The sequence below is a fragment of the Heterocephalus glaber genome, unplaced genomic scaffold (assembly GCF_053883595.1).
Source record: "Heterocephalus glaber isolate CG9 unplaced genomic scaffold, H.glaber_assembly_v1.0 deba00001577, whole genome shotgun sequence".
In the NCBI taxonomy this organism is placed as follows: Eukaryota; Metazoa; Chordata; class Mammalia; order Rodentia; family Bathyergidae; genus Heterocephalus; species Heterocephalus glaber.
In genome coordinates, this window is record NW_028258358.1 from 7,378,740 (window position 1) to 7,391,518 (window position 12,779).

The window sequence follows — 12,779 nt, forward strand, 5'->3', positions numbered from 1 at the left end:
ATCATAAGAAAGTTCAATACTATGCTTGATGCAGGTGACTTCAAGGAAAACAAATTATTTTAATCAAAACAGCAAAGGATCAATAAACAAAAGTGCACATAGCATAGGTAATGTCATTCAAAGAGTTACAAAGATTCATCTTACTCTGTTATCTTGATTCTGTGTAAATCCCCTCCTTTTCATGTCACCCCCAAAAGGATCCTCAGCGTGTATGACAAACAGAAAGTAGTACAGGTTTTCAGTGCAATTACAGCAATTCTGAAGTGCCCTGTAATTTTTTATGGGAAGAAATGCCTTACCATAAATGGTTTTAATTCATTTGAATATATTATTATATAAATCACGTTTTATAGAAAAAAATTGACTAAGGATTTCCACCTGAAGTCTCTTTTTCCTTGAATGTAAACTCATATTTTTTAAAAAAGAGATGCACAAAACCTGGACCAACTTGGGTAGTGGTTTATTCTGGGTTATACATATAACATTCCACATTATAAGTATCATGAATATTTTTTAAAAATAAGAACAGCTCCAGAAGTACTACTATAGCCACAGGATTTTACAAGTACAGAGGACAAAATGTGAAATAAACTAGATTGCATTCACTTTCTTCAAAATTAATAGTTAGTACATTTTTTGGAAAAAAAAATTATGCAAGTTTAGTGTATAGCCAAAACTGGAAGATTTTAAATTGTTTTAAATTTTCACCTATGTTCAAAAGACACCCAGAGGTTGCTCCAAGTAAACTCACCCTGTCCTATTACATATCAAAACTTCTTACTATTTAAGTAAATGAAAATTCTGAAAATGAAAATATTTTGGCTTGTATCTCATCCTTAAAAATAATGCTTATTTTCACATGCTTAATCAAAGATAAGCTACCTTTAAGACATTCTTATTCTTACCCCTCCTAATCAATAAACCTTATGGACCACAGCATTCTTATAAATTTTAATATTTCGGTGGAAAAATAAAATTTTTATTATTTAAGTGAAATAAAATTAACTTAATGCTTGTTGCAAGGACTAGACATTTATTAGTCTGAAGATTACCTACAAATAATAGAGTGTACTTTGGCTTCTATTTGCCTATAGCCTACTTCAAGTTTTAATTTTCTTTTCTGCAGTACTTAATTGATAAAAGTAAAAGAACCCAGTAGAGGGCTCATGGCAGCAACAAGTCACAAACTCAAGATTTGTTCTTTTTTTCTGCCTTTTTTTTTTTTCTTTCTGTTTTGTAACCATGGTAAAACAATAGAAGTGAACTTTCCCTGAACTTTTCTCTTTAAAGGCCTGGGTCCACATTGACCCAGCAGGGCAAGCTGGAACCCGATACTATCAACCCAAGGGCTGCTAAAGCAATCAGATACAACAACAACCATATATGTTCCCTAATGTCATTTTACCACAAAGCCAAGGCAAAAGAAAGCTATTTCTAGTAAGAATTTCTTTCTATTGTTTCAGATATTAATTCAATGTTCTAAACGTGTATACAACATGGACTAAATTGTAGACTACAGAAGTATATTATTGTTCTCTTAATTATATCAATACTAAAGTTTATTTATAGAAAAGGCCTAATCCCACCAAATAAAATAATATAAAATGAAATAAAATTCCTCTATTACTAAAGAACATATGATTTATACAGATTACCTAAATTACAGATTTAGGTAATCTTACATTTAACTAAATCATTTTATTAAATTCTCACAGTAACCTGCCTTAAAAACTAACATTGAATAAGAATTTGGTTTTATGTTTTTCTAGGGGCAATAAAGTTATGAAAACATAATTGATTAAACATTAATAAAAATTAAGGCTATTTTAGAAAATGTAGCATGATAGTGTATTAGATGGATCATAGTAGTAGTATCATTCCTACCTCTGTTACTCAAAGACGTACTGACATTCCTTCTTTAAATGAACTCTTTAAAGTTATAGTGCTATAAACAGATCACCTTTAAATGATTATATCAAGAAAAGTTATGGGGATAAATATAATTTCTAATATCAATGAGTAAGTATTATGGACTTACTTTAGATTCAGCCTTTTTATATCTCTTAATATTCAAATACAATATTAAAAATTAATAAATATAATATAATTAAAATTTTATTTTACCATTACTTGACATTCCCCTAAAATGTCTATATAGATGTATAAAATAAATATTATCTATTTAACATATTAACTATTAACACTTACTTTGAAATGTTAACTGACCTCTTTAAATAGATGCTCAGTTACATCATCCTGAACATTATTCCATATGAGTCACTTTATAGTCTATTTTCACAGAAACAGTTTGTGAGATTCCAGTGGTACCGTTGGATCATAAGGACGAGATTTTTGTTATAGTAACACTATGCCTTAGTGCACCAATGGGAGGGAATTAGAATTTGGCTCCACATTCAAAAGGAGTTGAAAATATCAATCTTATGACAAAATAGGTACATATACCCAAATTCCAGGACAGAGGCCACTGTATCAACAATGTTGTTAAAATGGAACTTTTTTCAGAATTGTATAAAAAGAGAATAATTTTTACAAAGTACAACTATGTTTATAACAACTACTTATTTTATACTTTAGTTTGAGTAAGTCAATTGTTAGTTAAGGTTATTTATTACAGATGTGTGATATTTAGTACCGTGCGAGCACATTTTAGAGATGATGACACTAAGTACCCATGGTAAGAGATTTGTCCAAAATTATTAAATACATTAAAAATTCCTTACAAATATATTGATTGATATTTTTATCTAATTTCTTAAACTGACATTCTAAGTAGGAATCACTCAAAGTGCAAGTTAAATGATAGCTTCGTTTTAAAGAAACCTATTAACAATACTTAAAATAAATATATAGAGAATAAAAAAGGAATCTTTAAGATGAATTTTAAAATAGAAAGGATGCAAAGATCATGAAGCCAACAAGCAAAATAGATACAGAGAAATTATTGTCCTATTAGTCTAACCTCTGAATTCTTGACAGTGGATTCATTGATCTTCTTTTCTTTCAGCTTTGAAAACAAAGATTTAAGAATGTGATCTTACTTAGAAAAAAGAAAAAGATAACATGTGGATCACACCTACTTTATACTAAGTAAACTATATATTTCATTTAAATATCAACAACCCTTTAAGGCAGATATCGTTCCCATTCCTCAGAAGAGCAATCTGCATTGACTGGACCCACAGAAGGACTCACAAATTTCAGATCTTCGTGTTAGACCCATGCATCTCTGACTTCAAAGCCTATGCTTATTCTACTGTACAATAGTGCATTTGAATAACAGAGCCAAAGGTCACTTTGCTATGGATCAATCACAAGACAGATGTCTTCACTTACTAGATATCTGACAAGTCACCTACCATTTGGGAGCCTGTATCTTCCCTTCTTTATTACTCTCCCGAGGTGCTATAGCACATAAAAAATACAAAATCTAAAATAGTCAAGGAAACTATTATCACAGGATTGTATATAAGAAGTATGTAAAAAAAAAAAAAAGAAGTACGTGCACTGCTGGGAAGGGAAAAGAAAAAGATGAACTTAGTATTTTCTACAATGTTCAGAGACACATCTAAGAATGTGGCTTCTGATCTGTGCCATTATCTTCTTACCATTTCCTCAGTGTCACTTTCTTCGTGCTCTGTCTGATCTCTCTGAATAAAGACTCTATAAGAAAACATTGTAATAGTTGTCCATAAGTATCAAAAAGGCTAATTTTCATAGCTATCTACTGGTCAATAGAGAGTGTATAAAAATATTTTCATTGAGAAGATAATATGAAAGACATTGTATAAGTAAAAATACAACTGTCAGTCTAATGAGACAATTAATAACCTCTACAGTAATTTTGGTTTTTTGGCTTAAATTCTTTTATCGGTACATTTTAGGTATATAATACGTTTACGTTTATCATTGGGTGCTTGTACCTGTACATGATGTATCTTCTTTCTTATTTTTTCCCCATTCCCTGTGCTCCCTTCACCCCTCCCCCCTTCCCTATTTACAAAGACTTTGTTTCCATTTTTTCCTTTTCTCATAATTTTTTCTTTCCTTTATTTCCTTTCCCCTTTCCCTCCCACTTACCCTCTCCACAGTAATTTTATTTCATTGTTTTTCCTGAAAAAGTAACAAAAACTCTAGTTCTTAAACTAAAAACCTTGTTCATATGAAACAAAAATGAAATCAAAGTCTAATTCATCAATGATTAAAACAAACTTCTAAGGATGAAGATATATTTTTTCCCTTTTCTGTTCCAAATCTACCTTTCCATTTGTATAACTGACATCTGGATATTTCACAAAGACTTCAAATTTGAGATGGCTAATGTAAATTTTTCATCTTCCATGTTAAACTTAAATCTCATTATGTATTCTATTTGCATCTCTAATAATAAATTGCCATCCATCCAAGGCCCAAAGTCAGAACCTAGAAAGTCATTCCAAGTCCTCCTTCTCATTTAGTGCTCTTTCCACTTGTCAGTGAATGGGCACTAGCTATTCATTCTGTTATTCTACCTATCATTTACCTCCCAATTCACTTTCTTCTTCATATGTCTTATTCTCATTATTTCCCATGTCCTGTCCTTTCTGCTCCTGCACGTTGTTTAGTACTGACATAGCTCATCTACTGATAGGATAAACATCATAGCACCTTGTATGCCTTCGGGAACTCTTCTACAAGTCCACTGAGTTGCTTATTACAGCGTATAAGCCCTGAAAATCAAACACCTCAATTGTATTCAGGAATAATTTCTCATAACTTTCCCACCCTCACACTGCAGTTGTTGCCTGATTATTTGCAGATATCCATGCTTCACAGATGTTAATCCTTCAGCCTGGAATGTGCTTTCCTTCAATTGTCCACGTGAGAAAAATCCTACATTAATTCTCATCAACTTCTTCCCTAATCTCCCCAGGTACACATTGCTTACTAACTTCCTTTTACTTTCACATTACTATGGAATATATTATAGCCCTTATCCTGTTAATGTAACAATTTATGTATCATTTTTGTACATAAGTATATAAAACCTTAAAAGGCCATAACTATGTTTTACATATTTTTTGTTACAAGAATTCAATAATTCAGGTAATAAGTGGAAAATTAATCCTATGTTTGCTGCATGAATTAACTGGAGAAAAAAAAACAAACTAATAATTTTCAAAAAATATATACTATGCATGTTGCTAATAGAAAATATTAAAGTACAGGAATATCCTTTCTGAAAAATTACCATATCTCAATAAATTAAAAGACACAATATAAAATGTTATATATTCAGTCAGACAATTTTATCTTTACTGAATAGTGAATTATATTACATACATATGAATAAAATTTAAAATATAAAATGAACTAAACTAATACAGAATTTTATGGGCTACAAAAAATTTTAGCTTGAAAATGCTGTTGTGTCAATCAAATATTATAAAATATCAAGTCATAGTTGCCCTTTAAAATTCTTTCAACCAGAATTCCTTAACTGTACTTTCACTTTATCTCGCTGAGCCAGTAAGTAAATAAATTAACAAAATAGCTTTTATCACACAGAGTAACCTTCTAACTGAGGGATTATCTGTGGTCTATTTTTCATTTCTTTCACTGCAGATAGCAGTTCATGCCTCATTGATTAGTTTGCTAAGGTGGTGACCAGAAATGAAAACACAGTCTCTCGGATATTGCAAGAACCCTGTATTCACATACATACACACACACACACACACACACACACACACACACACACACCTACATATCCAGATACACATTCATTCTGTGCTTCTATGCATGGCCTTTAGTTTCTAGAAGACCAAAAAATAATCAAGAATTATGAATATTTCATTTGTATTATCCCACCATCTCTTAGATTTTTTTCTCATTTACCTTTTTATGCTTTTCCATTACATTGTATTTTTCTTTTAATTTAGATTAACTTGTTTATTTTATAACTCTCATGGGAAGAGAAATACGTTAAAAAAGGAAAAAAAAATTTAGTTTTCTTCATAGTCTTGCCATTTAGAAAGAAATTCAATGGTTTCCTACATTTTGCTACATCCCAGGAATCTTCCATCTGTATTTGACTTTCCATCTTGGTCTCTAAGCTTAGCAGTCACATCTTTAGATTTAACCTCCCATTCTTGTCTTCAATCAAAAATAAATCTGGAATTATTGGTCCAAACTTTTTAGTCTAATAGAAACTACAGAACTCAAGGAGGATGTTAAGTGTTCACTGGAGTACCTGAAACAAGGGAGCAAATGCCAAGCTGACCTTGTCAATTGCTATCCAAGAACTGTGTTGAACCCTATCCTCTTTTGACAAGATCACTGATTCTCCTAGGAAAAAACAACCATAGCGTTGAAGACTTCAAAACACAGAAAAAAATGAAGAAAAGAGATTACAATTCCTACACGGAAAATAAAAGTCTTAGAAGAACATTAGGACAGAAGACAAATCTTAAAACATTTCATAAACGGTATTCATATAATTGATATATTGAATTTTTTTCTTTTATATCTGAACTCACAGTTACAGAGGGGATATTTTGGCCAAACATAAGGAAAGGCCTATTCATGGAAGCAAAATTTATTTTCCTCTAAGACCTTTGTCCCTTTGGCAGTTAAAAGGAAGTCAGAAAATATTCAATTTATCAGAGATAGAGTAAAATGAATATTGACATTTGTTACATAGGTTTTAGTTCACTGTTGACCCTTCTTTCTATTTGAAATTGTTATTATTTTCACTGTAATCTCCATCACCAAATCCGCTTGATTATATTCACATGTATAGTTTTATATTCATTTTGTGGCCTATTCATTAGTTAGGTGCTTGTTTCTTTGGATCTAATGCAGTTCTAATAACTCTCCCAAGTATTAACCCCTACCCACTGCTTTTCCAATAGAAATCAGCGAGCAAGACGATTTTGAGTAATAGCCAAAACAAGCTTTAGAAATGTTATAATTGACAGTCTTCCTGTCTCCACTTTTAGCGGAGCTTGCTTTCTTGGCATTCTTACTCCTCCCCTTGACATTTAAGCCCATTGCCTCAGCCATCTACACTTTTTTGCTTTCAACAATCAACTAAACCCCTGCAAGAATTTAATTGATAATTAAGGTTAAACGCTTAAATTATGACTATTTGCACTTAAAAGAGGCTCCTTCTTCTGTGTGAATCCAACCTCTGGTGCTATTTCTTAAGTACAAAAGTAAATGAAGGCTTTGTAGGCCACCTTTGAAAAGTTGCTTTTGACCCAGTATTAGAATAGTTTATTTCATCACAGGATTTGCTTCTCATGGAACACCACAGATCTTGTGTCTTACTGTAGCATCTCCAATCCTCATCTTTTGGCCTTTCAACTTCTTAACAAAATTAACAGCCCAAATTCTCACCAATCTAACTACATTCAGTTCACACTACAATTTCATGCACCAAACAGGCACACAAGAATTGGTTATTGTGCTGAAGTTAAACGCACTGATCCTTTCCAGGGATCAACGTGCCCTGATGCTTTCTGTCCTGTACTTGTGGCCTCCATGGTTTCCATGTGTTATGTCACTGCTTACATTTTTGGGGTGTAAGGAGGAGGAAATCTATTTCTTTCCTTCAAAAACAGATTTTCTAAGTGATCTCCTCAGCTTATAATATTCCATAGAAGGTTGGCACCTTTAGATTTATATTTGTCTTTCTTATTTGTTTGGTTGACAATATTAAGATTTTATTTTGTACTAGGGGAAGATCCAAGTAGAGAAAGATAAAAAGTAAATAAATAGCGAAATATACTATTAGAACAGTCCCTCAAGTCTAGCAGGACATCTCCAAGATGAGGCTTCAATACTAAGTTAACAGTTACAGGAAAATTGGAGGGAAATATTCCAGCAAATGGACAAGAAAGCGGGAAAAGTCTAATGTGGAAAGGTCCTTGGCCTGATTAAAAAAACAGAAGAAAGTAGATTTTACTACATGAAGAGGAGAAAAGAAACCAATAGACTCTGGGAGGCCGGCAGTACAAAAATTTTTAGATTTTGTGAGAAACTGATAGTGTGAACAAGTGTTACAATGATTAAAATGAGTAACTGATCATTTGAAATAGGAAAAAAGGTCCAAAGATGAAGGAGTGAAGGGAGGGGAAGGGGAGAGGAAAAGAGGGAAAGGAAAAACTATGAGAAAAGAAAAAAAATGGAAATGAAATCTATGTAAATAGGGAAGGGTGGAGGGGGTGAAGGGCACACAGGTAATGGAGAAAAAAATAAGAACCAAGATATATCATGTACAGGTACAAACACCCAATGATAAATGTAAACGAATTGTATACCTAAAATGTACCAATAAAAGAACTAAAAAAAAAATTTTTAGATTTCTACTGATCTACCATTAATAACATATCTGTGTGCTCTTTCATTAAGTCTTGTTTCTTGTACACAGTACACTTTTGCATTCTCCAGCTATGTTATACTATTTCTATCAGGCAAGGGGCACACCATGTTGCCCTATTTTCAGCCACAATATCTAGTTCAAGTCTCAGCCCATAATCATGTTTAACAAATGTGTTTGACTAACTAAATTAAAATGTAATACAAATGAATTCATTCATTTAAAATTCCAAAGCACTCCATAGTGTTTAATTTTTCAGATTCTGTAGAAGAATACTATCAGTATTTTAATGAAATATGAATCCTTTGCCTGCTAACTAGTCCTTGATATAAAGATAACTTTGCAAATAAAGGTGCATTATATAAAAGTCTTCCTTTGTAATGCTTTGCTCTCCATATAAAAGATCAAGATCAATATAAAGGTAATAAAATGACACATAATAGTAGACAATTAGGTTCTCTGAAGTTTACTTATCAGTACTGTGATATCTTTATTGAAAAGTTCATTTTCTTATAGTAGTGAGTTTATGTCCAACCCTTATCCCTCGCACCTGTCAGAATGTTCCTACGCTCTGATAAATGTAACTGTTATCACATAGTGAAAATGTAATCTGCAATATAAAAAGCATTTCTATTTTACTTGATGATTCACAGCTATTTCCTGTTACAAATCCCATAGGATGAGCAGCAGCAATAATAATACTAGTTGGGAAAAAAAGAGAAAAATAATCTAAGGATGTTAAACAAATCCAACACTAATCTTCTATGTGAAGAAAGTAAAAATCTATTTCCAAACACGATTTCACTGCAACATAAATGTTCAGACATGTATTATAGTAAATTTTTTCATTGTTTTTCTGCAACTAGAATGTCAACCACTGAACCTCCATAACACTAAGCAGACATTTAGTTCTACTGATGTGAATAGGGAAGAGATTAATGCTGACAGAGCTAAATTACAGAAGAATCAAGAAAATTGATCCAACAATACAATGATAATTATCAGTAGGGGAGGTAAGAGATGAACATATTTTCATCTCTTAAGGACTCTGAGTTAAAGGGCCAAACATTTAATTGCCATTTTTACTCATTTAGTTACTAGGAGTATTCCAAATTTTATAATTATCTGATTTGGCATACATTAAAAGGAACTTGATTTTAGAGGCTTCACATAGCAATGCTACAATTCAAATAAGATTTTAAATAAAAGTTACTAACAGTGTGTTAAAACATTTCATTTTGTGAGTGGCATATTACAGACATGTACAAGTTATGAACGTAATCCTAAATGATTTAATAATCATTTTGAAAAGCATAGGTATGATGGTAATATCTATTTATGAGTAGAATTAGGAATTATGCTCCTAGACAATTATAAGTCTATGCCTGCAGGATTTTACTACAGAATATTAATCACTACTTTTAGAAAAGAATATTCTTTAGTAATAAACATTCAGCATATGCCATTTGCTGTACATGAGTTTCAATATTGTGAACAGGTGATAGAGTCAAGATGAAAATGAACAAACCATCTTCTTTTTGGATTTTCTGAGTGACATGTAGAGTGAATATTATAAGTTCAGTAAGTTTTATCTTTTTTCTCCTCAATATACTAAATCTTTCATCTTTGAAGCTTGTTAATTTTCTTAGTGATGCAGAATTTCTTTGAGATTTTTGTCTTTGCATAGAAGAAATAGTATTGCTTGTTTTCTTAAAATCCCCTTTTAAAGAGGATGAGATGAAATAAACAAGACCTTATATGTGAAATTCCTATGGTTTCCCAGTTGCAACCACTCGTGACTAAATTACATTGAACACCAAAGAAACCCTTTGCTTAACAGCTATCTTGTTAGAACTTGAAAATTGTAAAAGGGATATTCCAAGATAATAATGCTTGAAGAATATCATCATGGTGAGCATGACAGATGTATCAATATAGAAATATTTATGCATTTAAATTGATCCAAAAAATGATCCAAATGCAGCTATATATCATTTTTTTCACTTAGTGTTTCATCTCTCTAGAAACAGTAGTTCTAAGGAACTGAAAAGCCAGTCATATAATATCATTCTACTTTACAAAATACGGAATGAGCTTTAGATTTTGAGTTAGAATACACCTGTTTCAGCTTTTGAATGTTAGCATAATTTTGTGGGCTTGGTGCCGGTCTTTTTTTTTTTTTTTCACAAAGCATGTATGATTAATCTGGGGATATGGCCTGATAAAAGGAGGGGAGTTCTGAGCATCTCTGGGTTAACATAATTCTTGCTTCTTGGACACTGCATAAGAATGACCCATAACCATTGAACTGCTTCTATAAATGAAAAGAGCAGAATGTCATAGGACTGCCCAGGCTTGTTTTCACCTTTTCCTTGGAGTAAAGTATCAAAACCAGAAAAGAGATATACATTAATCAATTCTAAATAAAGTGAAATCAACTAAAAGGGATCTTAGTGAATATGGTATTTCAAATATTTGGTGCTGTATTTTGAGGTAATGTATATATTTAGATAGTACAAATAAATAAGTATCTAAACAGTGATGTTGAAAATCTTTTTTGTTATTGATTTGCATTTGACACAATAACTAAAATCTGTTTTAATAAATTATTTTGTTAGAATTCATCTTTTAATCTCACATCAATCCTTCTCTGTTTTTAATGAATTAAATAATAGATTATTGTTTTGCACTTTTGTTTTCATTTTCCTTTCAGAGTATTGACAGGTAGAACAATTCTCAGGTGAGTGTGGAGTCTTTTTCATATGGGAAACAATTTGTAGGGTTTCAGTGAAACCTAAGAGAAACAAATGCACGAATTTGTTTCCTCCAACTTTTGAATACTCAAAATAAAAGGAGCACTTCTTTGATCAGCAACTTCTAAGGGGTTGATATTTAAATTTATCCTGTTCACCTCAATTGAAAAGTAATTTTACATTTGAATACCTTCAAAACACCATTGAAAATAATTTTTAAAACTTGCACAGTTCCATCCAGTAACTTCCATCTAGGTAAAACTTTTTGTCCTTTATCAAATTAAATTTGTTAAATGAGCCAATATAATTACAATGTTTAAAAATTGGGCATCCAATATCTGCCAATTTAAATCCTAAATTTCTCTGATTAACACAAGAGCTTAAGATCATCAAAACTTATATAAAACCAGCTGTGTAACCTGTTGTTCAAAATAAATCCTTGAAGCAATATAGATACCACATACTTCCTTTTCCAAATTTTTCTTATTTTTGCACACAGCAAAATAGATGAATTATTTCAATGTCAAAATGCTTACTTATATCTGAAATAATATAGGAAATTTATCTTAGTTTTAATAATAAACGTAAAACTACATTATATTTGGTTTTAAATAGAAAAATTATGAAGAAATTTGCAACTAAGATTCTCTATGATTTATGGCTATTTTCATTTTTAAAAGAAAGCTGCAATTAGCTCTAATGAAGACCAACTTTCAGACATTTGGTAATTAAAAATACTCAAGAAAGAAATTTTTCATGATGAATAAATCTCTATATTACAAAAATGTAAATCACAACCAACTATAACTTTTGGTTTGGGGACAGAACAAGCAATTCTAACAATTCCAACAGGAAGCACAAAATGTCTAAACAAGAAATATTACAATCAGCAAATAATGTAGTTTATATGTAGATCCCAACATAATCTCTTAGCAAATTGAAGCTGTAAAAATATTTTAAAACAAATGTTTTTTTTTCAAATAAATGCCTTGGAAATGAAATTAGTATAGCAGAAAGGGCTTGAAATGTTTCTAGAAAAGCAAGTCTTACCAAAACAATGTAAGAGAGTTATCTTTTTAAAACAATGTTTGTCAAAGAGCATATCAATGGTCATAGTTTTAACGTTTTAAGCAATGTATCCTTTAAGAAAATGAAGGTCCCGATTCACCTGAGCTGAAGATAAAAGAGTAAAAAAAGAAGATATAAGACAGAGAAAATAAATATAAATTGATCTGAATATGAAAGTCTATTTTAAAATCTGGAAATCTTCATGATAGTTTTAATTCTTCTTTTCTTTTAGTCCATTTTTATCTTAATTTTAATATTAAAGTAAAATATCTTTGCTTTTTAAGTCAGCAAAAAGAAGGATAAAATCATAGTTGATCAAACTATATAAAATACAAACTTTGAAGTGAGTTAAGTTTTGACATTTTCTAAAATATTTTTGAATATATGTTTTATATAGAATGTACTGTCATTTTATGCAGCGTATTTAAATTTTATGCTGGTAAGCAGATATCCTTCACATAAGTACAATAAAGATATAATAGATAAAAATGAGCTCTTAAATTTGTCATATTATTTGAGATTGTAGTATTGAAAATAAAACAAAAATTCAAGAGAGTTTCCTTGGGTGTTGCTTTGAA

General features: G+C 31.0%; 1 protein-coding gene and 1 long non-coding RNA gene across 5 annotated transcripts in view; both read right to left on the reverse strand.

Annotated features, from left to right (window-relative positions):
* Dach1 (dachshund family transcription factor 1) overlaps nucleotides 1-12,779 on the reverse strand; it is a 388,734-nt gene that overhangs the window by 250,215 nt on the left and 125,740 nt on the right. The gene's annotated exons all lie outside the window — the stretch shown is intronic.
* Nucleotides 2,235-12,779, reverse strand: part of LOC147823490 (uncharacterized) — a 97,909-nt gene continuing 87,364 nt past the window's right edge. The window contains exons 2-3 of the long non-coding RNA XR_015443696.1: nucleotides 3,627-3,681; nucleotides 2,235-3,025 (exon numbers count right to left, since the gene is read on the reverse strand). This is a non-coding gene — a long non-coding RNA (uncharacterized LOC147823490). The remainder of the gene's footprint in view (nucleotides 3,026-3,626; nucleotides 3,682-12,779) is intronic.